A 27,309-nucleotide genomic window follows, 5' to 3' on the forward strand; every position below is an offset into this window, starting at 1 on the left:
CATTATAACAGTACCAGAACCTTTTTGGTCTAACATAGAACCTTGCTACATTTGCTACATAGAACCATCTACAGCACATTCTCCATCAATCTGAAGAACCATTTTTTAAGAACACTGTAATCATGCAAAGTATTCTTTGAGTGTTCAAAGGTTAGGGTTAGAACCATTTTCTTTACTAAAGAACCCTTGAAGAACCTTCTTTTTAAATGTGTACAGAACACTCTTAAATAACGGTTCTTCAGGCGTTCTTTAGAACAGGTGATGAACAGATATAGAACACTCAAAGGCATTTTTTCTCATTGTTTCTTTTGCATGGCTAATTGGTTCCTCTCTATGTTGTTTATGGATTCTATGACTTTTTAAAAAATGGTTCTACATGACACCAAAAATGGTTCCGCTATTGTCACAATTTTGGTCAAAATTTTTTGGGTACTGTTTAGAGCCCTTTTTGATAAGAGTGAACCTCTTTTATTTCCTTAAAGTAACTTTCAACAAATTATGCAAATTATATCTATGAGTATAAAGAACCTTTTTAAAGTTTAAAGAACCTCAACACACAGCAAAAGTTCTTTACATAATAAAGACCTTTCCTAGAACTCTATGTCCTAGCACAGGACCACTAAGAGCACCCTTAAAAATGATTCTTCAAGGATTCTTTACTGAAGGCGATGGATATATATGGAGAACTAGGAACACTCAAAGAACCCTTTGAATGCATAAATGTTTCTTTGCATGGCTAAATGTCTCTTTCCTATCTAGTATATGGTTTTTAAAGAACATTTTCATTAATGGTTCAATCTAGCACCAAAAAAGCTATTAGTACAAGTCAAAGAACCTCTTTAGGCTCTGTTTAGAGCCCTTTTTGCCAAGAGTGGAACCTTTTTTAGTTCTCTAAAGTACATTTCAATGGATTAAAGAGCCACTTTTTAAAATTAGATGCTTGAGTGCAAAGAACTATTTTAAGGTTTAAAGTTTAAAGAACCTCAAAGTAAAAGTTCTACGTCAGTTCTACAGATTTTTCCCAGAACCATATGTCTAAGCAAAGAAGAACTGAGAACGGTTTTATTATTTTTTTTTAGTCAATGGTTACATGAAACACTCAAAGATCCATTTGAATGCATAACTGGTTTTTTGCATGGTTTGTGGTTCTTTAAAGGACTTATTGAAAAAATGATTCTATACATTGTACCAAAAATTGTTCCACTATTGTTACAAGCCAAGCGCTTTTTGGGTTCTATATGGAATACCTTCTGCTAGGAGTGAAGAACTTTTGGTTCTCTAAAGGACCATTTAGTGGATGGTTCTTCAAATAACTATTTATGTAAATGAGCTGTGAGTGTGAAGAAGATTTAAGAATCAATCACAGTGAATGTTCTGCACTAAAGAAAGGATTTTCCTAGAACTGTATGTGAAAGTAAAGAACCGCTGAGGAACCGTTATGTTGCAATAGAACAGAATAATGATAATGATAATGATAATAATAATGAGTTTAATATCCTGGTATCTCATTATTTAGATTTGTGAACTTTACATTTTAAGGCAGTCAGATTAAAAAATACCAGATTATTTTTTACAGTGAGCAGAAATTTTGCCTTCAGGCTGTTTTTTCTCCTTCTTCCTGTGAGAACCCTCTAATTACGTCTGGAGAGTTTGTGCTGAAGTTTTTGTCTTGTCTGTTCCGTCAGGGCAGTCTTGTTAGTAGAAGCGCCCACCGTTACGGGGGGGAGAGGAAGTCCTGGCCGACAGATTTCTGTCAAAATATAATGAGACAGCTGCACTCATCTCCTCTCGCCGCCCGTGGTGGGTCAACCACGGGTGAGCACGCTCGTCTCCACCTCTGACCACCAAGTTCAACAGGAGTAAACTCAGAAAATGGGTCACTGTCAGGGCGGGTCCTCCAGAGTTCGCTACTTCCTTGGAATAAGTAAAATCCATCAATAGTTTGAGTACACCCAGCATTTCTGAACATTTTTTGAACAGAGAAGAAATCGATTTGAAGTGTTTTTGACATTTGAATTAGTGTAAAATATACATGATAATAATAATAATTATAATAAACATTATTTATAGAGCACTTTCCAAACCGGTGGCAGCTCAAGGTGCTTCACAGAGGGGAGACAAAGCTCAACAGAAACAGAAAACTGTGAGTATTAATGTAAAATCATATAAGACAATAACGCAGATCAGATTAAACAGACAAAGAGTAGAGTTTTAATGAAGCTCTGAGTTAAAGAGCTGCGTTTTCAGGTGTTCATTAAAAGTGAGCTCTGAGCTCGACTGTCTAATAAAAGCTGAACTGAGCTCCACAGTTTAGAAGCAGAATAACTGAAAGAGTCTCTCCACGTTTTCTGTGTTTTACTGAAGGAGTTCAGAAGGTCAGAATCTGCAGATCTGAGATCATAAACAGACGTTCAGGAGCTTTAAGGTCATTTAGAGCTTTAAAAACCAGCAGCAGAGCTTTAAACTCTCTCTAACAGATCCAGGCGGTCAGTGCAGTGTGTAACAGGGTGATGTGAGCTCTCTGTGTTGGGGCTGTGAGGATCCGTGCTGCTGTGTTCTGTATGGGTTCTAGAGGATGGACTGTTTTCTCCAGTTAGAAGATCATTACAGTGATCAACTCTGCTGAACAAACACAGCAACGAGTTTCTCTGCGTCGCTCTGAGAGAGAAAAGGATGAACTTTAGTGATTTTCTCACATGATAAAAAGCTGCTTTAGTGACTGTTTTTACATGCAGATTAAACAGAGCTCAGAGTCTCAGATCACACCCAGGTTTCTACCGCAGGTTTGATATATGAAGATAAAGAGCCAAGATTCTCATAAAGCAGCTTTCTCTGAGTTTCGGTACCAACAGTGACTGTTTCAGTTTTTTTCTTGGTTTACTTGTATTTTGTGAGAAATATCTGACACACAGCTGGTCAGCCTGTCAACAGAGTCTTGATTATCAGAAGGAAATGAAATGTATAATCGTGTATAATCATCAGCATAGCTATAAAAATGTATGTTTCCTAGTGACATCACCTAGAGGTAGCATGTACAAAAAGAAAAGCAAAGGCCCTAAAACTGAACCTTGTTGGACACCATGAGAATGAATGTACAGTGTAGAATGAAACATCTGTAGCTTTTTTCCGATTAATGTTCAAAGGAGCAATATGCCAGATGGCGCAATCTGTGGAATTCATACTCCACACTCCAAACAAATAAGGGGCAGCATCACCAGAAAGTTGCATTGTCCACTCCTATTGTAAGAAACTAAGGAAATGCCCAGTCCCTCCTCCTCCCTCTTCACTCCTATCCCTCATTACCAGTCTAGAAGAAACATTGCAAGTTCAGCATCAAACTTCATCCCTCTGCTTGCTAGGAGCTCCAGCAGTGGAAAGCGGCACCGATGCTATCTATTGTTTTGCATCTATTTATGTTGCTTCTTTTCTTTGCTGCTCAATGTGGTGCCTTGCCAGTAGTGAGCGGCAGCAGTGATTATGGTCACTTGCCAAGAGCTTTTAATGTTCCTTTCATCAGATACCTGTCCTTAAATGGCCTAACCGGGGGCGAGACCTTCAACATGACTCACATGAGGTTGTCAAAAGCCCTCTGGGCAGCACTACTTCTTCATCCTCTCATGTTGGACTGATAGCAGATTCGAAGCCACAGTGACTCACTATCGTCTCTTGAGGTACAAAGTGGTATTACGATACATAGACGTCTTTAACATAATGTTAAAACTGTTCACATTCTATTGATAATTTGAATGAATTTTAGAAACTAAAAATCCTACAGCTCAATTACAGCTTGAAAAATGTTCTCCCTGATACTTTTAGGAAGCTCCTTCATCATGATCGCTACTTGTTGGGTGAAATCTTCCCAACAGGAAAATAAAATGTACTTTCGTGTAAATAAGCTGGTCCACATACTGTTTAGTTAGCTATGATAGTTACTCAGAGCTCGCTAGTAGCTAACATTACCTACACCAGCTACTCGCTTTCAATCTCGAAAACAACACAGAGTCAGTTAAAGCTGTTATCTCACTATGAAGCTCTCAGTTTAAGATGATCTGCTTCAGCCCTCAGAAAGTGGATAAAATCTCACAGTATGGCTTCCTACAGGCTGCTGTTGGGGTTGTGATGCTAATAAAGGTGGAACTGCGTCTCTTCTGGGTCAAAGACGAGCGAAGCTGCTTGATGTTGTCTGAGCTTTGAGAAACTGTCCGGAGTGAAATGAGCAGAGAAGCTAACAGCTCTGAGTTAAAGCTGCCGGGATCCTGTTAGAGATGTGGGAGCTGAAGTTCCTGTTTACCAGCTTGTTTTGAGAATTTTCCATTCCACCTTAAATGATGCTGCAGTTACATTCTGTACAAGCTGCAGCATTTAAGGTGGAACGGAACATTGGGTTAAGAAGCTGTGAACAGGAAGCCCTTCAGCCTGGATTAAAGATGATCATCAGCCTTTCAGTTCGGTTCTTGTGAAGGGAATGAAAAGAGCCGACGTTCCTTCACAGCCTGGAGCTGCATTTCTACACACAGGCTGACATTTTCATTGCTGCTGCTTGGTTGTTGTTGTTTCGCTGGGCATCAACATGTAAATATTAATGAGTCTAGACTGTTTGGGAGTTTGGAATTGGCCCATTTTACCCTCTTTTACAAATGCGGAACTGTCATTTGAAGGAGGAGACAGCAGTGCTTGAGGTTTATGGTGTGTCTCCATATTCAACTGTGCCAGTGTAAATACAGTTCTCCATTCTATGGCACCTTTAAGTAAAAGTCACAGGCCGGTCGTGTGCGACTGAGGCAGTCGGCTTCGTCCCACCAGACCGAGAGCCAGAACAGCCCGGCCCATTTACTGTTTCTCTCCGCAACAGGAGAGCAGGAGTGCCATTGTGGTTTAATGGCATTCACGGCAGCTGCCTCTTAATCCACGCGCTAGCCTCTGACACCAGCCTGCAGGTACTTACACTCCGCTCCGCAGATGGGGGACCGTACGTGACCGAGACTTTGTTTCCAAGTCAATTACCACAGCCGCGGTCCCCAGCGATGCTCCGGCCCCGTTTATGCCAGAATGGGCTCCCCTTTCTCTCCTGAAGCAATTACAGAGCTGTGTTGGAGAGAGGATTGCAGGATGGGGAAGCCTGGGACTTAAAAGACGAGACGACAAAGCTACGTGAACATGTGCAGCTTAGAGCTGTTAAACCCTTCCAGATTCATTGGTAGCAGAGATTGCCTTAAAAATCCAGAGGGAAAAAGTACAGCACAGATAGATTATTAGTGGAAATTACCATAAACAGGGGAGCTATGTTATTAGCAGAGACTGCTGTAAACATCCAGAGATAATGTACAGTAGAGCTATATTAGCATTTCTATGACAAATCTCATTAACAGTAAACGGTAAAGCCACGTTATAAGCTGAGATTACTATAAGCATCCAGAGGTAATGTACAGTAGAGTTACATATGGCATATAGCATATGTACATATAGTAAACATCGCTGTAAAGATTCAGAGATAATTTACAATACAGCTACATTTTTGACACAAGTTGTCGTTGACAGTAGAAAGTTATCAGTAAATATTGCCATAAATATTCAGAGATAATGTATCTTCATTAGCATTACAGCTACAGTATTAGCAGAAATCGCTATTAACATTAACATTACAAACATGTTGTTATATTGTATTTACAGTAGTAATACAGTAATTTTGTACAGTACAGCTAAGTTATTAGCAAATATTGTGGTAAATATCTATCAATCAATCAACCAATCCACTTTTTAGGCTCAGAGTACACTGAGGGAGACCCTTATTTACAGTGTCGCTGAATTAAATAGTAAAAAGATATCAAATGCTAAAACGTAATAATAATCATAGCAGTGCATAAAAAAAATATATAAATTAGATAATAAACCATTAAAATTAAAACAATATAGTAAATTAATAAATAAGATAAAATATGGAAGATAATGAAATGAAAGATGTAAAACAATAACTTGGCAATATTAAATTCAAAAACAAATAGAATAATAATGAAACAATAACTAAAATATCCCAAGAATCACTTTAAAAGCAGACTAAAATCAAGTAAAACAGAGTAAAGCAATGGCAACAAGTAAAGCAGATTTCCCCAGGGATAATGTACAGTACAGCTACATTATTAAATTGCTTTAAATATCCTGATAGAATATACAGTACAGCTACATTAGCATTTCTAGATATTAGCTACAGTATTAATGGAAATTGGCATAAACATTAAAGCATGTTATTAGCCAAAATTGCCATAAAAACCCAGAGACAATGTACATTAGGATTAGATTTATAACAAATACTGCTGTGAATGCCCAGAGATAATTTACAGTAGAGCTACATCATTAACATTAATAGCTAAGCTATGAGCAGAGATGTAAACACTGATACAGTACGTACAGTAGAGCTACATTGGCTTTTCTAGGTACTAACTCCAGTATAAGTGAAAACAGCTGAACAAGTTAGAGAGATGTTATTAACTAAATGTGCTGTAAATATCCATAAAGTAATGTAAAGTTATTAGCAAATGCTTTAAATATTCAGTGATCATGTACAGCAGAGCTACACTATTAGCGGAAATTGTCACAAGCAGTAGAGCTAAGCTATTAGCAAATGTTGCTGTAAACACCCAGAGATAATTATAGTAGAGATACATTATTAGCATGAATTGTTACAAATACTGTATCCATGTTATTAGTAAATATTAGCGTAAGTATTCTGAGAGAACGTAAAGCAGAGCTACATTAGCATTTCTAGATTTCAGCTGCAGTAGCAGGAATTGACTGTAGAGACACATTATTATCACATTTTGCTGTAAATATTCAGAAGTGATACACAGTACAGCTAAGTTGTTAGTTGTTGCTGTAAGTATTCAGAGATGAGGTACAGCAGAGCTGCTGAAACCCTCCACAGATGATGAGCAGGTCCACTTCTTCAGAGAGAAGAATGCCCGCGCTTGACGCTTATTCAGCAAACGAGGCGAAGTGAAGTCTCAGATTACTCATCAGATAAAAGGTCACAGCTCCACTCAGTCGCTGTCCAAACGTGCTGCTTTTTGCTGCGTTTTCTCTTCACTTCATTACCCTTCACTGGATCAGCGCTGCGTTTGCTCACTGCCAGTCAGATCACACCAGTTTGTTGTCCTTTTTCCTCCAGCGTTCCGTATCTGTTCATCACTGCACTCAGGTTTCCTCTCTGCTGCACGTCTACAGGCTCTTCTTATCATTTCTATTTTAGTTCATGACTGCCAGCTGCTGCATCAACTCAGAACCTGTTTCTGGGAACATCGTTTATTTATTTATTTACTTATTTACTAACCTACTTATTTATTTATTTATTTAATAGGGATATATACATATACAAGCATCGAAAATTACAGAAATATAGAGAATTGTCTGATGCCAGACATCATAACATTATGATATGGCATATTGTGTTTGTCCCTACATGGGTCTTATATATATATATATATATTGCTGTTGTCAAAACAAACCATCTCCCTCTCTTTACAAAAGAACGATAAAACATACTCTACTTTTAATGTAAGTCAATGGAACCAGATGTCTTTCCAAGTCTCTTTGGGTCATTTCTGTTGGTCCACTCATCATGAAATTTACAATGTAAAGGACAGCGGGTATTTTCAAATCATGGCAAAAACTGAAAAATATATACACACTAGAGTATATATATATATATATATATATATATATATATATATATAGCTGTATATAGTATAAGTATAATACAGTATACGCTATATACTATATAATAGCTTAATGATTGCAAAATGTGAAATGAAATTTAAAAAGTAACAGCAGAGTTACTTTTACAGAACTATTTCTCTGTAAATATTGTGAGCTCCCCACTTAGCTATTATGCTGCTAACTTCATTTTGAACTAAATGTATAACAACTGCTGCTCCATATTAGAAACCACTTTATTCCATTTCTCGAGCTTGATGTGAACTTGCTCTTGCACTATTTGCTCATTTATAATTCAGGTGCCTGTTATTGTGTGCTTGTACATTTGTTTATATCAGAGATCTTTTATAGCCCCTTACACCCTGTTTTTGAACAATATGTCATCACTGCAAAGATTCCATTCCAAAATGAAAATGTTACAGGAGAGATATATAAGTTATAAAGAAATTTTACTCCAACAGTTTGGGAGCATTTCTATTGGTCCATGAAATTGTCACACAATGTAAAGGACGTCTGCAGAGCTCAAATGATGCAGAAAAATGGAGGAACAATCGAGATACTTGTTTTTTTGTTTTTTTGTTTTTTTTTGGACTGCAATATTTTTGTGTTGTTCAGAGTGTTTTTATGTTCCTGTTGCTGTTATGACATAATTTCACCTGAATCAATAAAGATCTACTACTCATTATAGAACATCCATATTTCTAAGGAAAAAAACAAAAATTGTTCACAAGGACAATCATAAAAGTGTTTTTTTTTTTCAACATCAAAAATCAGTTGCTTTTTAATCACATGAGCAGTTTTTTGATGTTCTTCAGCTTCCAGCAGTGACAGAGCTGGTGCACATTTGGCCTGACAGACTGGAGTGGGCACCATCTGAGTCCCGGTGCCAAGAGCAGCGGAGAACATGGCCAAACCCGCCCAGCTCATCATCTATCATCTCTCAGACTGACCTCCGCACGCGCCGTATTTCAAATGAAGATTGATTGCGGCGCTAATGCACTTAACCAATATGGAACTGATACGATTGCACGATAATTTTTCATGGCGATGACCGAGACGGCACCGTAATGGCAGGCCTGTCGGTGCCAGGCTGGACAGGAGGCGGCCGGCCGCTCCCGCTGACGCGGCCTCCATAACGCCGCTGAAAACTCAATTACCACCCCAGTCCACTGGCCTGTTTATTGGAGATTGATGCTGGACAGAGCAGACCAGGGACCAGCTGTCCTCCCTCAATAATGGCCTCCGAGGGACCTCAAACAGCAGCGGCCAGTTTTTGGCTCAACTGCATCGATATCCACAGTTCTGACCCCACAGCTTCATCAAATTAGCATCCAAAAATATAATTACACCCCAATTCGAGATTATTAGAGAATTTCCAGAGCGATCGGGAGTCGGATTCATTTTTCAGCGGAATAATAAAGCGCACTTAACCGTAATGTTTTCTGCTGGACGTTAATAGATTAGCCCTGGAATCTGGGCAGCGGTAATGACCGTCGTCTGACTGATTGAGATTGATCATTAGAGTACATTCTCATAAACTAACATCATAATCTGGCGTCAGGAGGCCGTTATTTACCCTACATCACTTTGGTCCTCGTGTCGCTTCAGTTATTGATTTCACTTTCTGAGATTCCACCCACATCTTTATATTCAGCCGTGTGCAGTTTGGGCTGCCTGTGCAGGTTTCATTGGTTTTATAAGTGTAAATAAGTTCCTCTACAGAGAACACAAAGCACATTTTAATGCATAAGTACTGATTATTTCCTGAATTTAACATAAGTTTTTGTTATGCTTTCCGATTATAGGTTACAAAAATAGAAACTGTGCACAGAAATTTGCAGAAAGAAGGCCATATTTGAGTTTGCCATCTGTAGAAGATGACTTTTCATATATATATATATATATATATATATATATATATATATATATATATATATATATATGCCACAGTATTTCAATACATAAGAAGAACCTATAAGAGTTGTCAATTCACCTGAAACCTCCTTGCAGTTATTGCTAACTATAAAAAGCATGTTACAACTTTATATGAATTATTTCTGCCTCGTAGTTCATTGAAAAGAGTAGAGGAACTTTGAGAAAAGTGTAGATTCTAAACCATATTAGCTTACAGCAGCTACAACCTCATTCTGGTCTACAAACAAAATAGACCAGAATGACCACAGAAAACATGAAAAATATGTAGATGCTTCAGATGCCTTTCCAGAAAATACTACAAGGAGAAGATTAGCTAGATTTGTGGATCCATATTGGTGGATTGGTAGATCCAACCTGCACATCTCCAGAGTTCAGAACATTATAGTGTGTGATATTTTTGAAAACTAATAAAAGCAGCTACCAAAACTGCCAAAGCTCTTAAATAATAAACTCATACACAAATATAAAGATGCAGTAGCTCCTTATTCACCAGCTTCTCATTTGAATTTAAAATGAGTAAATGAATAAATGCATTAATTTACCTCAATAAAAGCTCCTTAATCAACAAACCCCTCAAACTTTCTCTTGGAGGTGTTTAATGAGCAGCTAACGAGCAGCACAGCAGAGCAGCTGTTGAACGCGTCTCACTGGCTGATCTAATGCCGCGCCCCAAACCACCCACTTCTGTACTTCACCTGCTACACTAATAAGTGCACTTCTAATGGGATATGCACTATTTTTACACACTATTTATTGAGCTAGTATGCAGTTTGGGACGGGGTGCTAGTAACACAGCGGGAAATCTCAGCCGTTTAGATTTCAACTTTCATTTGTTATCAATACAGCAACCAATCAAATAAAACCAAATCGATACACTCAAATATATCAGTTAATATGCTTCAAAAATGAGACTTAAAAAGTGTTTAAAAGCATGTTTTACTGCTTTTGCTGGATCAGTTATGACTTTATCTCATTACTAAACAGACACAGCACTGCTGAGTGATGTTGCTACTGCAATGGTGGCAGTGCAATTGTCATAAGAATACTATCAATACATAAACATAGGATACTGTAGAAAAATAAACCACAGGGATATGCAAATATGGAGACTATTGATGCAGAATATAAATAATCCACAGTGCAAAAATAAATGTGTAAATAAGGTGCAATGTCAGTAAAGTGATTTCAGCTGCAAGGTAAGCCGAGCTAATGTAGAGAGTGAACTATATATATATATATATACATATATACATATATACATATAAGCATACACATAGTGATATATACATTTACATATAACTGACATATTCAGCACTCAGCTACACCCCATCCCCGTTAGGGAAGAGTTGGAAAGACCTCTGTGACAGCAACCTGCCACTGAACACACTCCTCTGCTTCATTATGATGGTGTGCAGAGGGTGACAGTCATTGTCCGTGACAGACAGCACTTTGCACGGGTTCCTTCTCTCTGTCACCGTCACCAGAGAGTCCAGCTCCATGCCGACCACGGAGCCTGCTGGCCTGACCAACTTGTCCAACCACATCGTGTCTCTCTTCTTAATGCTGCCTCCCCAGCACATACCAGCATGAGAAAAGAATAGTGGCAACTATGGACTGATAAAACATCTGCAGAGTTTCCTACAGATGTCAGAGGACCTCAGCCTCCCGAGGAAGCAGAGCTCAGGCCCGACTCGGCCCCTTCCAGTACAGAATATCTGTGTTTAGTGTTTGCTTGTGTATACAGTCGTGTTCTTTAACATCTAAACAGAAAAAAGTCAGAAGTGGGGACTCACAACGTAAATATAAATGTAATCAACTACATATATTACCATGTTTAATATGTGTAATTACAGTGACGGGTGTAAAAAGTGCAGAGAAACCCATAAAGTACAGGTACTGTCTCAAAACCTTAGTAAAAGTCAGGACTAATTGACACTAATGAGATAAAAGTCAGGACTAATTGACACTAATGAGATAAATAAGCATGATTTTGGACCCTTATTTTGCACTGATATGAATCTGACTGGATATTTTAAATAAAAGCAATAACTTTAAATGTGTGTGAACGCAGACAGGTGAAAGAACAGGAGAGAAATCTGCTAAAATCCATTTAGGACAAAGTTTTAACATGAAATGTAAATCCTCCAGGTGAGCGAGCCAGGGGCGACAGTGGCAAGGAAAAACTCCCTCAGAGCTGAGGAAGAAACCTTGGGAGGAACCAAGGCTCACATGGGGGGACCCATCCTCCTCTGGTCAAACTACCTACAAAATTATTATACTACTAATATAAACAGTAGTAGTAGTAGTAACAGTTAGGAGTCCACTTCAGTGTAGAGTGGGCAGCCAGGCCAAGGCAGGTGGCGGTGACTGGGGTGTGGGCAACTGGTCTGAAGCGGGTAGCCGGAGAGCTCTACAAACAATCATCCAGCAGTGTCCGGCCGGACAGGTGGGCAGTCGTTTACTCAGAAAAAAGGTAGGGAGATGGAGTTAGTTTAGTTCTGTATGGGTGTATGTATAATAATAAGTAAATCATTTCCAGAGTGTGGCTAACGACTCCGGCAGATCTGACTATAACAGCTTAACTAAAAGGAGAGAACCAAAAGGGCACACAGACACGGGAGCACCCTGAGACAATCTAGCATCCCTCCGCTCCACCGTCCACAAACCTGAGTGATCGCGTGTGAGCGGCGGGACGACAGCACCAGTCTCAGTTTACTATAATTCCCTGTGTCCATGGACCCCTGGATCTGCTGCCTTTATCTAAGGGGGAACATTAGCTACCAAAAATTAAACTAAACAAGTAAGTTTTCAGCCTAGATTTGAAGATTGCGACTGAGTCTGAGTCCCGAACATTTTCTGGAAGATCATTCCAGAGTCTGGGGGCTTTATAAGAAAAGGCTCTTCCCCCAGATGAAACCTTCTGAATTCTGGGAACTATTAAAAAGCCAGCACTCTGTGATCTGAGTAATCGTGGTGGCTCGTAAAGGGAAATAAGGTCTTGCAGGTCCTCAGGAGCCCATGTAGGGCTTTATACGTCAATAAAAGAATTTTGTAATCGATACGGAATTTAACAGGCAGCCAATGGAGTGATGATAGAACTGGACTGATATGATCAAATGTTCTAGTTTTAGTGAGAACCCTGGCTGCAGCATTTTGAACTAGTTGAAGTTTACTTAAATTCCTGCTGGTGCATCCTGACAGTAGTGCATTACAATAGTCTAGCCTTGAGGTAATAAAGGCATGTACTAATGTTTCTGCGTCATGCAGCGATAAGGCATTTCTTATTCTGGCGATGTTGCGAAGGTGTAAAAAAGCTGTCCTAGTGATACTGCCTATGTGTTGATCGAATGATAAATCTGGATCAATTATGATGCCAAGATTTTTTGCTGCTGAACCTGGTATAACTGGAAAGTCAGCGAGATTTAGAGTTAAACCTGATAATTTATTTCTTGCCACTTTTAGACCCAGAAGGAGAACCTCTGTTTTGTTACTGTTTAGAAGGAGGAAGTTACGCAACATCCAACCCTTCACATCTTTTACACAGTCCTCTATTTTCTTTAACCTGTATTTGTCATCAGGCTTGGCTGATATGTATAATTGCGTATCGTCTGCATAACAGTGAAAGTTAATGCCATGGCTACTTATAACTGTGCCTAACGGTAACATGTATAATGTAAATAATAATGGCCCTAAAATAGAGCCTTGTGGAATTCCAGATCTTACTTGTGAATAATTGGAAGATGAATCATTTACCTTTACAAACTGATAACGTTCCGTTAAGTAAGATTTGAACCACGATAGGGCGGTCCCTGTGATTCCAACCATGTTTTCTAACCTTTCTAGGAGAATATTGTGGTCTATCGTATCGAAAGCTGCGCTGAGGTCAAGTAGCACCAACAGGGATACGTAGCCTTGATCAGAGGCAAGAAGAAGATCATTTGTTATCTTAACTAGAGCTGTCTCAGTGCTGTGATGTGGCCTGAATCCAGATTGGAATTTTTCATATATGTGGTTCTTATGTAGATATGAACTAAGTTGTTGGGCTACGGCTTTTTCTAAGATCTTAGATATAAATGGTAGGTTAGATATAGGCCTGTAATTAGACAATACGCAGCGTCAAGGTTTGGTTTCTTGATCAGAGGTTTAATAACTGCTAGTAATATTAGACAAAGATAACACAAGTAAACACAAAATGCAGTTTATAAATGAAGATCTTTATTATTGAGGGAAAAAAGAAATCCAAACCTACAGGGGTTTACTTACTTAGGAGTTTACCTCCCAGGAGTGGCCGGCTGACCAAAATTACCCCAAGAGCGCAGCGACGACTCGTCCAAGAGGTCACAAAAGACCCCACAACAACATCCAAAGAACTGCAGGCCTCAATTGCCTCAGTTAAGGTCAGTGTTCATGACTCCACCATAAGAAAGAGACTGGGCAAAAATGGCCTGCATGGCAGAGTTCCAAGGCGAAAACCACTGCTGAGCAAAAAGAACATAAAGGCTCGTCTCAGTTTTGCCAGAAAACATCTTGATGATCCCCAGGAGACTTTTGGGAGGATCCTCTGTGGACTGACGAGACAAAAGTTGAACTTTTTGGAAGGTGTATGTCCCGTTACATCTGGCGTAGAAGTAACACAGCATTTCAGAAAAGGAACATCATACCAACAGTAAAACATGGTGGTGGTAGTGTGATGGTCTGGGGCTGTTTTGCTGCTTCAGGACCTGGAAGACTTGCTGTGGTAAATGAAACTATGAATTCTGCTGTCTACCAAAACATCTTGAAGGAGAATGTTCGGCCATCTGTCCGTGACCTCAAGCTGAAGCGCACTTGGGTTCTGCAGCAGGACAATGACCCAAAACACACCAGCAAGTCCACCTCTGAATGGCTTAAGAAAAACAAAATTAAGACTTTGGAGTCGCCTAGTCAAAGTCCTGACCTGAATCCGATTGAGATGCTGTGGCACGACCTTAAAAAGGCGGTTCATGCTCTGAAACCCTCCAATGTGGCTGAATTACAACAATTCTGCAAAGATGATTCGGCCAAAACTCCTCCACAGCGCTGTAAAAGACTCACTGCCAGTTATCGCAAACACTTGATTGCAGTTGTTGCTGCTAAGGGTGGCCCAACCAGTTATTAGGTGCTATTAAATTTGCTATTAAAAAAATAGAAAGATTTTTAGAGGTTTTTTTTTTTCCACTTATGTTTTTATGATTTAAGATGACATTACTGGCCCACTACGAACTGCTGCCTCCCTCTGAGTACAAGTGTAGAGGGTGCTTCATGGCCCACTGGTGGTCTGCAGCCCACAGGGTGAGAAACGCTGCTTTGAAGGTTATGGGGCCAGTGCAGCTTTTGTACTGCCAAGGTTTCATGCAGAAATCTCACCGAGCCCCCATGCAACCACCGGCATCTAATCATTTCTGTGCGGTTGAGCTTTAATGCAGAAACAATTTTGCAAGATACTGTCTCAGATTACAGATCTGTCTGCACTGGCAGGAAACACATGCTTGATTTCATACTGAAGAGTTACTGTAATGTGAAGATTTTAGCAGAATATCTACAAAACCTGATGACGAGGTGGTTCCTACAAAGCGCTGCACACCAAATTGCTGCTTTAATGTACTGAATGTTTTTCCTTTCTGTCATTTCGCAGTGTTTATTGTTTACTCCTCTCCTTGTAAAGCCGTTTAAGCTGTAATCCGTGTGAAAAATGTGCTTATGTGCAGAAAGTTTGTTTTATTTGTTGATGATCGCCTTTATGACTATTGTTATTATTTTACTTACACTCCAAATATACAATAACCTCCATAATGAACGAAAAGCAGTCCCAGTCGTGGCTCTCCAAACCTAACCTGGAGCTCGTTGCTGCCGTCTGTCTGGGTGGGAACAGGCGTTTATTTCTTTTGTAACCACGAAAGCTGTTCACACACATCACTCGTGTGGTTTCACCTAATTTAACCTCAGCAGGCCCGTGACGCTGGAGAAGGTGGAAGTTGGTGCGATAAGGAGCTGACAGTTAAAATCCTCAAAGAACAAAAGTTTCCTGTTGCAAAAATATCCAGCAGCTTGTCACGACACGCTCCGCCATTTAGAGGTGTGTGGTGTTCGGCGCTGAGCGCTAAGCTGTCCTGCTGTGGGTGATATATATCAATACAGACAGGTGTTGCCTGAGTGCCTCTAAAGACAGAATACCCCGCTCTCGTTTATCTCAACAACGTCTGTAGGTAAAAGCAAAAGACAATCCGTCACGGAGGAGGACGAAGGGTCCTCGTTTGTCTTTATGGTCCTCTAGAGCTCTGTATCTACATAGGATCAAAGAATTACCAACTCAGTTGAACCTCAGCAGCTTTAGGCAGCACTACAGCGGTAGTACTGTTAGCTCAGTAGTGCTGTTGTTACTGAAAAGTGTACCAGGTTACACTGCTGACATCACGACTTCATGAAACAGTAACGGCACGGACTGATGATATCACAATTGACCATATATGAAAGCGTGCACTGCTGACCTCACCAGAGACCAGGGGTGCAATGCAAATGTTAAGAAGAGCCATTTTGTCCTTTTTAACAAAAATCAAACCAGCTTGGGAGCCACAACATTTTATGTCCATTTTACCATCTTGGCTGTAAATATGTCTCAGTATGTGCTGATGTACTTTTATAGGATAAAAAAAAAAATAATATAAATGAAAACACAGACTTACTTTGTTCTGCTTTCAGCTTTAGCTCAGCTATAGCTGCTTTTCTCGCACCTCTGGCAGGAAACTTTTCCACAAAAATAGAACAGTTTCTTGTAAAATGTCTCTCAATGTTCGACTTTTTACAAGGCTGAAGTCGCTTCTCATTCTCCAGCTTCTTGTTCAGATTTTCCCGTCCCAACTTAAATGGGGCCTGAGGTGCCAGAATGTAACTGCTGCATCATTTAAGATGGACAGAGAAACTGACTTCAGCTTCATGACTTTTTAGTGTTTGAGTTTCTCATTGCAGATTAAACATATCAGGAAACCAGCTGGAGTGATTATAAACACAAATAAATCCATTAATCTCCAAATTATCGATGTTCGTCTTAAATCTCTCTCTTTGCCGTTTCGTTAGATACTAGCTGGGTGAGATTGCTGTCTGTGTTGCTATGGTGACCAGCAGTCTGCGCTGATCTTCAGGGTTAAAGGGTGAATTAGCAGTTCTACATTAACTCCAGAGTTTAAGACCATTTATTGTTAAACTGTGTTGAACGATCAGCAGAGCTTTATTTTACTGTAAAGGAGGATTATTTTATTTTTACCTAATAATCTAATTCTGCTGTGGAAAAACAACAGGCAGTAAAAGAGCCGCATGCAGCTCAGGACCACTGCCGTAGACCATCAGTTATGGACTGCAATGACAACATCACAATAGCCATAAGTGACAGCCTATCAGAATAGGCCAGCGGATTTCCGATAATCCAAGTTAAAGACAAGATGAGGATCTGCAAAACATGAATGGAGGATCAAGCCTTTCTGGAGGAAGAACATGAAAGAGAAAGAGAAAGGCCTCACTGATGACATCACAGTAGGCCAGCACATATAGACTGGACTGATGACATCACAATGAGCCATGTTGGCTATGTTGATGAGAACACAGTATACATTTCCTGGCAGGACAGACTGCAGTGGTGACATCACAGGCTGCACCGATTACCTCATAACGAGCCATAAGTCACAGGCTACATCAATGACATCCGAATAGGCCATCAGTCATAGACTGTACTCATGACATCACAACAGACCAGCAGTTATAGACTACACTGATGACATCACAGTAGGTCATCAGTTATAGACTGCACTGATGACATCACAGTAGGTCATCAGTTATAGACTGCACTCATGACATCACAACAGGCCAGCAGTTATACACTGCATTGATGACATCACAATGACTTGCAAGTGATGAGCAGTACTGATGACATCACAGTGAGTTTGAATCATGCCACCTTTTAAGTGAATGGGAAATATTATAAAATATAATATTTCATAAGTTTTAAATCTACAACAACAAATAAAGCACAGCAACTCACCCAGCAGTAAACCGGCTTTTTCAGGCCGACTCACTTAGTTGAGAAGTTAATTCGCTGAATCAAAGTTCCAAATTAACCAAGTGGTCATCTACAAAGCATCAGCTGAGCGTTCAAATAAAGCTTTAGCAGGAGAATCTGGATGAGAGAGAGAGAAAATGAGAAAAGCGAACAGCGAGAAAATGAAAAAGAAACAAATACAGAGAGAAAGAGCGAGACAGCGAGGTATGTATGATGGCCAGGTGGTCGGGGTCACTCTCCTGCTCACCTTGGCAGGTCGGGGTGGACGCTGCGTGACAGGCTTACACACATCCAGCCTGCTCACGCACACATAAACATGCAGACAGTGGACAGCTTGGGGCTTCGGAAGCGCTCTACTGGGATTTCCACACTAACGCTAACGCATGCCAGTTCATCACTTTAGCGCTGGACCAAACAGCCGCGTTCTGCAGAGGATGCATATGTTCCAAGGTTAAAAAGTTACCAGATACACGCTGCATACTGTATAAACTGCTGCTGCCTGAAATCTCACGCTCATCGCGTCCGACCATAAGAGAGTTACTCTAAAGTCCACTGTACCCCCACTCTCCATAGTAAACATTCCAAAAGGGTTCTTGATTTGGATGTATAATTAATAGGTTTATATCATGTGGAGGTTCAAACTTCACACTCACACATCATGTTACTTTAAAGGGCATTGGTTCTCAAACTGGCCCTCAGGGAAACTTTGATGATCCACATCTTTGCTCTATCCTTTGCATTGGGTCTCTATGGACCAGTTTGAGAACCACGGCTTTGAGGAACCAAAAGTGGTTAATCTTTGCTAGTTCATCACTTTAGCACTGGACCAAACAGAATCGTTCTGCAGAGGATCCATATGCTCCAAGGTTAAAAGAAGTAGTTCTTCTAATGCTTCGCACTGAGGAACCTTTTTTAGCACCTTCATTTTCAAGAGCGTACTTGAGGGGATTAGAAGAATAACTGAAGAAATATATTTTTTGGTCACAATACTACTTTAGCCATTAAAGCAGACCTTATGCTTTTCCAGCTTTTCCCTTTTCATTAGTGTGTTGTATCTTTTTGTGCATGTAAACGTTCTCCAAAGTCCCAAAGCTCAGTGTTCCCTCCAGAGGGAGAAACTCTCGCCCACAGAACCCACTTTTCTCAGCTGCCTGAAACGCTTCATTGGAATTCCAGCCCTTTTCCTTTGTTACAGGATGACATCATCTCGTAACATAGCCCTTACTGCCCGTCTGCCAGCGAACTCGGCTTTCTCACACAGCACACAGCGGCTGCTGGAGGAGGAAGGATCCACTCTGGATCAAACTGATCCGGCAGAACCGACACCGCTGGAGAAACAGCAACAGCGGAGTTACAGCTGCTCAGGAGAGAAGGGTCTGTCTGCAGACTGCAGGACAGGGGCGGAACCTGGAGGGACTTAGCCGCCAATCAGAACAGAGCAGGCGGGCTGACCAATTAAAGCACACTGGGCTCATCAGGAGGTGGGTGCTATATAGAACCATTTACAACACATTCTTCATCATTCTGAAGAACCATTTTACCATGCAAACAAACATTTAAGCATGCAAGTGTTCTTGGTTCTATGTAGAACCACTGTCTTTACTAAAGAAACCTTACATAAGCCACTGGCTTTGGCAGTATTAGAGTACATTAGGAGTAGATGGTGTCAGTACACTTGATGATGGTTCCTCAAGGGTTCTTTAGTAAAGTTCTATATAGAGCCATGACCACTCAAAGAACCCTTTCCATGATTAAAAGGGTATGTGTATTGTGAAAGTGTTCTTCAGATTGATGGAGAATGTGCTATAGATGGCTCTATATAGAACTTTTTTGAAAAGGGTTCTATATAGTACCATAAAGGGTTCTAATATTGTTACAATATGAACTGGTAACAATAGAAAAATATATAGAACAACACATTCTCCATCAGTCTGAAGAACACTTTCACAATACAAATACCCTTTTAATCATGGAAAGGGTTCTTTGAGTGGTCATGGCTCTATACAGAACAATTTTCTTTGCTAAAGAACCCTTAAAGAACCATCTCTTTTAATCGTGTATATAACAGTGTTAAAGATGAATTCATTTGTTAATGAAATAAGTTTTGAGAAGAGTCCTGGAGTTCCTGATGATGTCATGAAGCTGTCTGCGGAAGGACGACACGACTCCGTAGGTCTATTACAGGGTAAATAATGTTATTTATTTTTGTGACAGTGGCTGATAGAAAGTTCTGGAAATGCGTCTCATGTGTTCATTTAGCCTGCAGATTAAAAAGCAAATAAAGTAATACAAATCAAACCCCTAAATCAGTCCAGTAATTACGTTTGAATAGTGTAGCAAAATGACAGGCGAGCTCTGAACGTCTCAGGGATGAAAGCTGAAGTGAGACAGCAGCATCACAGGCTGCGGCGGACTCTGCATATGGCTCAGCAGCTGCAGACGGAGAAGACGGCCCTTCAGTCGCCGCGGTGTGACAGCACGGAGGACTGTTTACATTACAGCCATGATAATTGGGCAGTCGGCAGGAGGAGCCGTGTCATTGTCATCTCTGTATAATGATTTGTTTTCTCGGGAAAGTTGTGAGAGTGTGAATAGTAATGGGACACGGACAAAACAAAACTGCTGCAGGAACCGTTTCCCTGCCAGAGTTCATCCATTTCTCTGTGTTTACGGAACCAAACACGGACGCCATTCCTCAAAACCTCCTGCTCTGAGACGTTCAGCGAAATCACACAGGACTCAAACTCCTGGAGACGAGAGAACATGAACGATCCACTCAGCAGTAATTGTGCCGCCAGACAACAACCAAAGCAAATCTGACACTCGGACGCAGCAAAAACTGACAAAGCCGGAAAATCTTAAATCAACAAAAAATCTGCTCCTTCATTTCTGGGTTTGTATGTATGAGATAAATCAGCTTTTGGAGACTTGTGTCTACACTTATCTTATTTTTTTGGACATATGAGCTCATAACACAGACATCCTAAAATGAAACAAGAAACTTTTTTTAGAGAACTGAACAGTTTCGAAACTCTCCAGAAGAAATTTCCCAGCAACATCACTTGATGTATGAATTTAACTGGACAGAAATCTCGCCTTATAACACTGTGTTCTTAAAATAACTCTAGAAATTTCTTCTTTCATAGTGGAGAGCTTCAGAACCTTTCAGTACAATGCAATACAAATCTAGTCAAGTCTGCAGTGTGTCTTATCTGAGCATTACAGCCTTTACAGACTGTTTTAAAGACATTTTTGATCATTTAAAAGCCAAATTTTTCTAGTGTTGAGTGCGAAGCTTCTTCAAGCATTGGATCAAATTAGTGTTACTTAAATTAAGCCACAATGTCGTAAACCAATGAAATATTACCTGATTTTAACATAAGAGCATTTACAGCAAGTACAGGTATAGTTTTCTCAGCACATTAGCAGATCATTTTGTTTTGATTCAAGAGTCTTTTTTATTTATTTGGTTTTATTTTTCACTGTTTTTTTTGCAGTGTGCATTAATTTATATCTTCAAATGTCTTATTTACACTGCTGTCAAAAAAAGTAGCTAATGTTTCCCATAAAAATGAGCAGGTATTGTTTTTGTAGATTTGCAAAAATATACCGTATCAAAACCTAAAAATGATTTCTTGGCAGGTGAAAACATCTAAAGTCTACTTAATTAACTTTGATATTTCAGATTTAGCTCCACCCATTCAGCCTACAGCACAGAAGCCCCACCATTCAGCCTACAGCAGTTTAGCCACACCCATTCAGCCTACAGCAGTTTAGCCCCACCATTCAGCCTACAGCAGTTTAGCCCCACCCATTCAGCCTACAGCAGTTTAGCCCCACCATTCAGCTACAGCAGTTTAGCTCCACCATTCAGCCACAGCAGTTTAGCTCCACCATTCAGCTACAGCAGTTTAGCCCCACCCATTCAGCTACAGCAGTTTAGCCCCACCATTCAGCTACAGCAGTTTAGCTCCACCATTCAGCTACAGCAGTTTAGCCCCACCCATTCAGCTACAGCAGTTTAGCTCCACCATTCAGCTACAGCAGTTTAGCCCCACCATTCAGCTACAGCAGTTTAGCTCCACCATTCAGCTACAGCAGTTTAGCTCCACCATTCAGCTACAGCAGTTTAGCCCACCATTCAGCTACAGCAGTTTAGCTCCACCATTCAGCTACAGCAGTTTAGCCCCACCATTCAGCTGCAGCAGTTTAGCCCCACCATTCAGCCTACAGCAGTTTAGCCACACCCATTCAGCCTACAGCAGTTTAGCCACACCCATTCAGCCTACAGCAGTTTAGACCCACCTATTCAGCCTTAAGCAGTTTAGCTCCACCCATTCAGCCTACAGCAGTTTAGACCCACCTATTCAGCCTACAGCAGTTTAGCTCCTCCCATTCAGCTACAGCAGACTTTTTCTAGCTTAATTGAAAAGTGTAATTTCAGAAGAAGGTAATGTTTCCTTTTATTCACATGATGTAATTTCAATGCATCAAAACTTTCCTTTCCATTCTGTGGTGCTGTTACTCATCACCCCCTCCCTCCCTGAATTTAATTCTCGATGATTACAGGTTGGGTCCTAAACGTGTCTTCTTCCTCACTCGTTCAAGTGAAGGCATGCAATTTGTTTTCATCACGCTTTTTGGCGCACGCCGTGCACTTCCTGTCTGCAGATAAGAGCAGGTTAGCGCTGAGGCGGAGCTGAAAGCTGGATCTCTCTGGGCCTAAAGTGTTACAGCGAGAGCGAAGAGAGCAGGAGAGAGTAATGAAAGCGGCTGATGAATAATTTACAGCTGCGTACACTCAGAGCTGATAAAATGAGACGGGGTTTTTTTCTCGAGCCCCGCAGCCTCTCTCTTAACCTCCGAACGCTGGAGGAGCTCAGAGTGCAAAAGGGCTGAAGCAGAGGAACATCACTCAGAACACTCCACCTCGTGCTCCTGCTTACGTCTGGCAGATGTTTCCAGGAACATGGCCTGCTATCTGCGAGACACTCAGGGTAATGAGTATTGATTAGGATTCGTCACGGTGGAGCGGCAGGAGGCCAGCGTCGATCTGATCAGAGCGGAGAAGTGATGGAGATGAACAGGCACAAATTGGATTCCGACCGCTGGAGAAAGAGCTTTCAAAGCTGACGCGTTCGGCTGATAGAGTTTGTGGGTTCAAGAATATGTAGGAGTCAAACATCTGCACTCCGGGGAGATGACGGGAACATAGATCGTAGAAGGTTTCACTTATTTTTGCACCATTTTGAAAATGACACGAAGGTCAAAAGCACTGCTCAGGTCAGCCTGCAAAGAGTGGAGAGTCTAGTGGCCACTTATAGGGGAATTCCACTGATTTTTGGATCCAGCACAAATTAATTATTAAGATCATTCAGAGTGGTTTGGTGTGAAATGGTTCAGATGTCTTTACAGTGGTGGTGATAGGAACCAGGGGTTGCCATGACTACAACACAAATATAGAGATTTTATTTACTATCCAGAACCACCAGTGAACCTACACGAGTCTTCTGAGTTTATATGGAATGTTGATGATGGAAAATAGTGGAAAATCTGAAATAATAAGTTTTCTTTGGGGACTATTTTGCCTCACAGCGCCCTGCATGTATCCCTCCACCATGAATGGAGTTTAAGTTCTCTAAACTATCATAAAACAGTGTCTCAGTCATCAGGCAGTGAATTCATAACCATTTCATGTAGGAACTTTCTGTGAGGGAGCTTTTAGAGGTGGACGTCTGGTTCCTATCACCACCACTAACTTATATAACTTCTATAACTATTATAAGAAAAGCACAGCAAGTTTGCATTGAAGCTTGTAACAACAGAAGTACTTTTTTGGCGCTATATAGAACCCTTTTTGAAAAGGTTCTATATAGAACCATCTACAGCACATCCTCCATCAATCTGAAGAACCATTTCACCATGCAAAGAATCATTTAATCAAGCAAAGTGTTCTTTTGATTGTTCGTGGCTCTACATAGAACCATTTTCTTTACTAGAGAAACATTGAAGAACCTTTCTTTTAAAGGGTGTAACTTATGGCGATATACTGACACTTCACAAAATTGCCAACACAAGACTCAGAGTACACACGTAAAAGAGATGGTTCTTCAAGGGTTCTTTAGTAAAGAAAATGGTTCTATATATAACCGTAAACATTCAAACACCCTTTGCATGATTATGGGCTTCTTCAGATTGATAGAGAATGTGTTGTAAATGGTTCTATATAGCACCAAAAGGGTTCTTCTACTTGTTCAATCTTGACATTGTAACAATAGAAGAACCGTTTTTGATGCTAGAACTCTTTTCAAAGTGATTCTATACAGAACCAACATACAACACATTCTCCATCAATCTGAAGAACGATTTCACGATGTAAGGAACCCTTTAATTATGCAAAGGGTTCTTTGAGTGTTCATGGTTCTGTATAGAACCATGTCTTTGTCTTCACAACGTCTTTACAAAAGAACCCTTGATGAACCATCTTTTTTAGAGTGCAGGTTCAGGTTTAGGGTTGAGGCTGAAGTTCGTGTGAGAACAAGGTTAAAACTGTAGATAAATTCAGTAGAAATGTACATTATTGATTCTTCAAGCGTTCTTTAATAAAGGCGATGGTTCTAAATAGAACCTTGAACACAAAAAACACTTGCATGCTTAGATGGTTCTCTGCGTGGTGAGATGGTTCATCAGATTGATGGAGAATGTGTTGCATTGGGTTTAGCTGTTGTTATAATATCACCCTGTTCGGTGCTATGCAGAACCATTTTCTTTACTAAAGAACCCTTAAAGAACCATCTGTGAGAGACCATGTGTGTAGACTTACCTCAGTGACTCAGGATTATGCAAGAAATAGTGTGGGTTAGTAGAAGTGCATTAGTAAGTTTAACAAATCAGTAAAGTAAACCGAAGAAATGAAGCTGTTCTGTTTTTCAGTGCAGGTGGGTCCAGATTATTGATTGTTATATCTGAGGTCACAGTGGATTATAAACCAGTTTCATTGTTCAGAGGAGCAAGCAGTCTGGCTTACAGGTTGAAAACCAATGAGGAAAACACATGGGGAGCCCCCCTGCTGGCTGGGAGGGGTAATGACGAGTGCTGCTGGCAGGCAAACACAGAACCTCTGCCCTCAGAGAGAGAACAGATGTGTTCAATTCATCACCTGAACTGCTCAGACACACCTGAAAACTGTCAGCTGAAACCCAGAGAGAGAGAGAGAGAGAGAGAGAGAGAGAGACTCAGAACAAAGATATCTTGCTTTACCACTGTTCTAACAAAACCGTGCAACCTTACAGCAGGGAAACAACTTTAATTTGCAATTAAATGTGTTACTCAGTGTGTGAGATGTAAACAGAGTGATTCAGAGTGGTTTGGTGTGAAATGGTTCAGATGTCTTTACAGTGGTGGTGATTGGAACCAGGGGTCGCCATGACTACAACACAAATAAAGATATTTTTTTTACTATCCAGAACCACCAGTGAACCTACACGAGTCTTCTGAGTTTATATGGAATGTTGATGATGGAAAATAGTGGAAAATCTGAAATAATAAGTTTTGTTTGGGGACCATTTTGCCTCACAGCACCCTGCATGTATCCCTCCACCATGAATGGAGTTTAAGTTCTCTAAACTATCATAAAACAGTGTCTCAGTCATCAGGCAGTGAATTCATAACCATTTCATGTAGGAACTTTCTGTGAGGGAGCTTTTAGAGGTGGACGTCTGGTTCCTATCACCACCACTATGAACAGCCTGGAAAGTTTCTCCACTCTGAACGACTCTGTTCACATCTCAACCGTTCAATTATGCAGAAATTTTATTAATTAAAATAATTTTGGAGAATTTTTTTTCTATTAGTGCATTCATCATGAAATGCTTGTAGAATGTAAATGGCAGCTGAACTCCACAACAAAATCAGATCTATCTGTTAAAATGGACAAAACTGTGTTAGCATAGCTAAAATAAATACTGGCCTGAATTTAGTCCGTGTTTATAGATCACAGTGAGTCACTCAACATCAGAAACCACAGAATCAAGACTATTAGAGATACTGAACATCACATGCTTTGATGCGAGGGCTGATTTAGGTATACGGTTAGCATGATGCTAATTGGTGGGGTATAAGCATAGATATACATAGCTAGATGCCGTGTTGTCTGTTGTTCTCTATCTGAGGCGATACGTTTGCACATCCGCCATGTTGGAGAGGTCAAGATCATATTGACTTGTATTGAGAGACGAAGAGTCTCAGGATTAAATCAGCCACAACTTCCTTATTACTCAACCGATTTTCACCTAATCTGTTTAGTTATAATCCTCAGACACAGATTAATCCAGGCTGCACGGATCTGCTCTCGGTAGCTTTTATTGCTTTAATAACTGATCGTGATAATTAGCGTCCAGACCAGCAGGGAAAGTATTCAGTCTGGACCTGACGATAAAAACTGAGTTTAGTGTGAGAAACACAATCAGACACATCAGCAAATCCATCAGTGTGTGAATCACTTCTAATCTTAATACACAGTAAGACGAAGCTGAAGTCGGCTTCCTATTCGCCAGCTTCTCGTCCAGGTTTTCTCGTTCCACCTTAAACGGTGCAGCAGCCACTTTCTGGTGCCTGAAGCTGCACCATTTAAGGTAGAACGGGAAAATTCAAACAAGAAGCTGGCTGATGCACCATTTAAGGTGGAATGGGAAAATTCGAACAAAAAGCTGGCTGATGCACCATTTAAGGTGGAACGGGAAAATTCGAACAAAAAGCTGGCTGATGCACCATTTAAGGTGGAACGGGAAAATTCGAACAAAAAGCTGGCTGATGGACCATTTAAGGTGGAACGGGAAAATTCGAACAAAAAGCTGGCTGATGCACCATTTAAGGTGGAACGGGAAAATTCGAACAAGAAGCTGACTGATGCACCATTTAAGGTGGAACGGGAAAATTCGAACAAAAAGCTGGCTGATGGAGCATTTAAGGTGGAACGGGAAAATTCAAACAAAAAGCTGGCTGATGCACCATTTAAGGTGGAACAGGAAAATTCGAACAAGAAGCTGGCTGATGCACCATTTAAGGTGGAACGGGAAAATTCGAACAAGAAGCTGGCTGATGCACCATTTAAGGTGGAACGGGAAAATTCGAACAAGAAGCTGCCAAATAAGAAGCTGACTTCAGGTTCGTGTAATAAGGCACTAATGTTAATCTATTATGAATATCTACACGGATTAAGGAATGCTGTAACTTACCGAGCTACAAAGCTTTAACCATCACTGTAAATAAATAACTACTACATAGAGTTAAGATCCTGAATAGACTATTAAATGAAATAAGCTTAATATAAAACCAGAGGAAAAACAATCCCATCAACAGGTTCTCTGTTCCTCACCAACCCACGGCCACATCTACACAAACATCACACAAACAATACGAATCACACAGTCCTGAGTGTGGATCACTGCGTTCCCTCCGTTATATAATCCTATCCCACTTTCTGAGTGTAATATTCCTGAAATAGTGTAATTTTGGACAGAATCTTTCTTAAACTGCCGCTCTGTAATGGTACTGAATGCAGTCCAGCAGCGATGTTGACCGCCCCAAAAATGCGGCGC

This window comes from Colossoma macropomum, unplaced genomic scaffold (assembly GCF_904425465.1).
Source record: "Colossoma macropomum unplaced genomic scaffold, Colossoma_macropomum, whole genome shotgun sequence".
Taxonomy (NCBI): domain Eukaryota; kingdom Metazoa; phylum Chordata; class Actinopteri; order Characiformes; family Serrasalmidae; genus Colossoma; species Colossoma macropomum.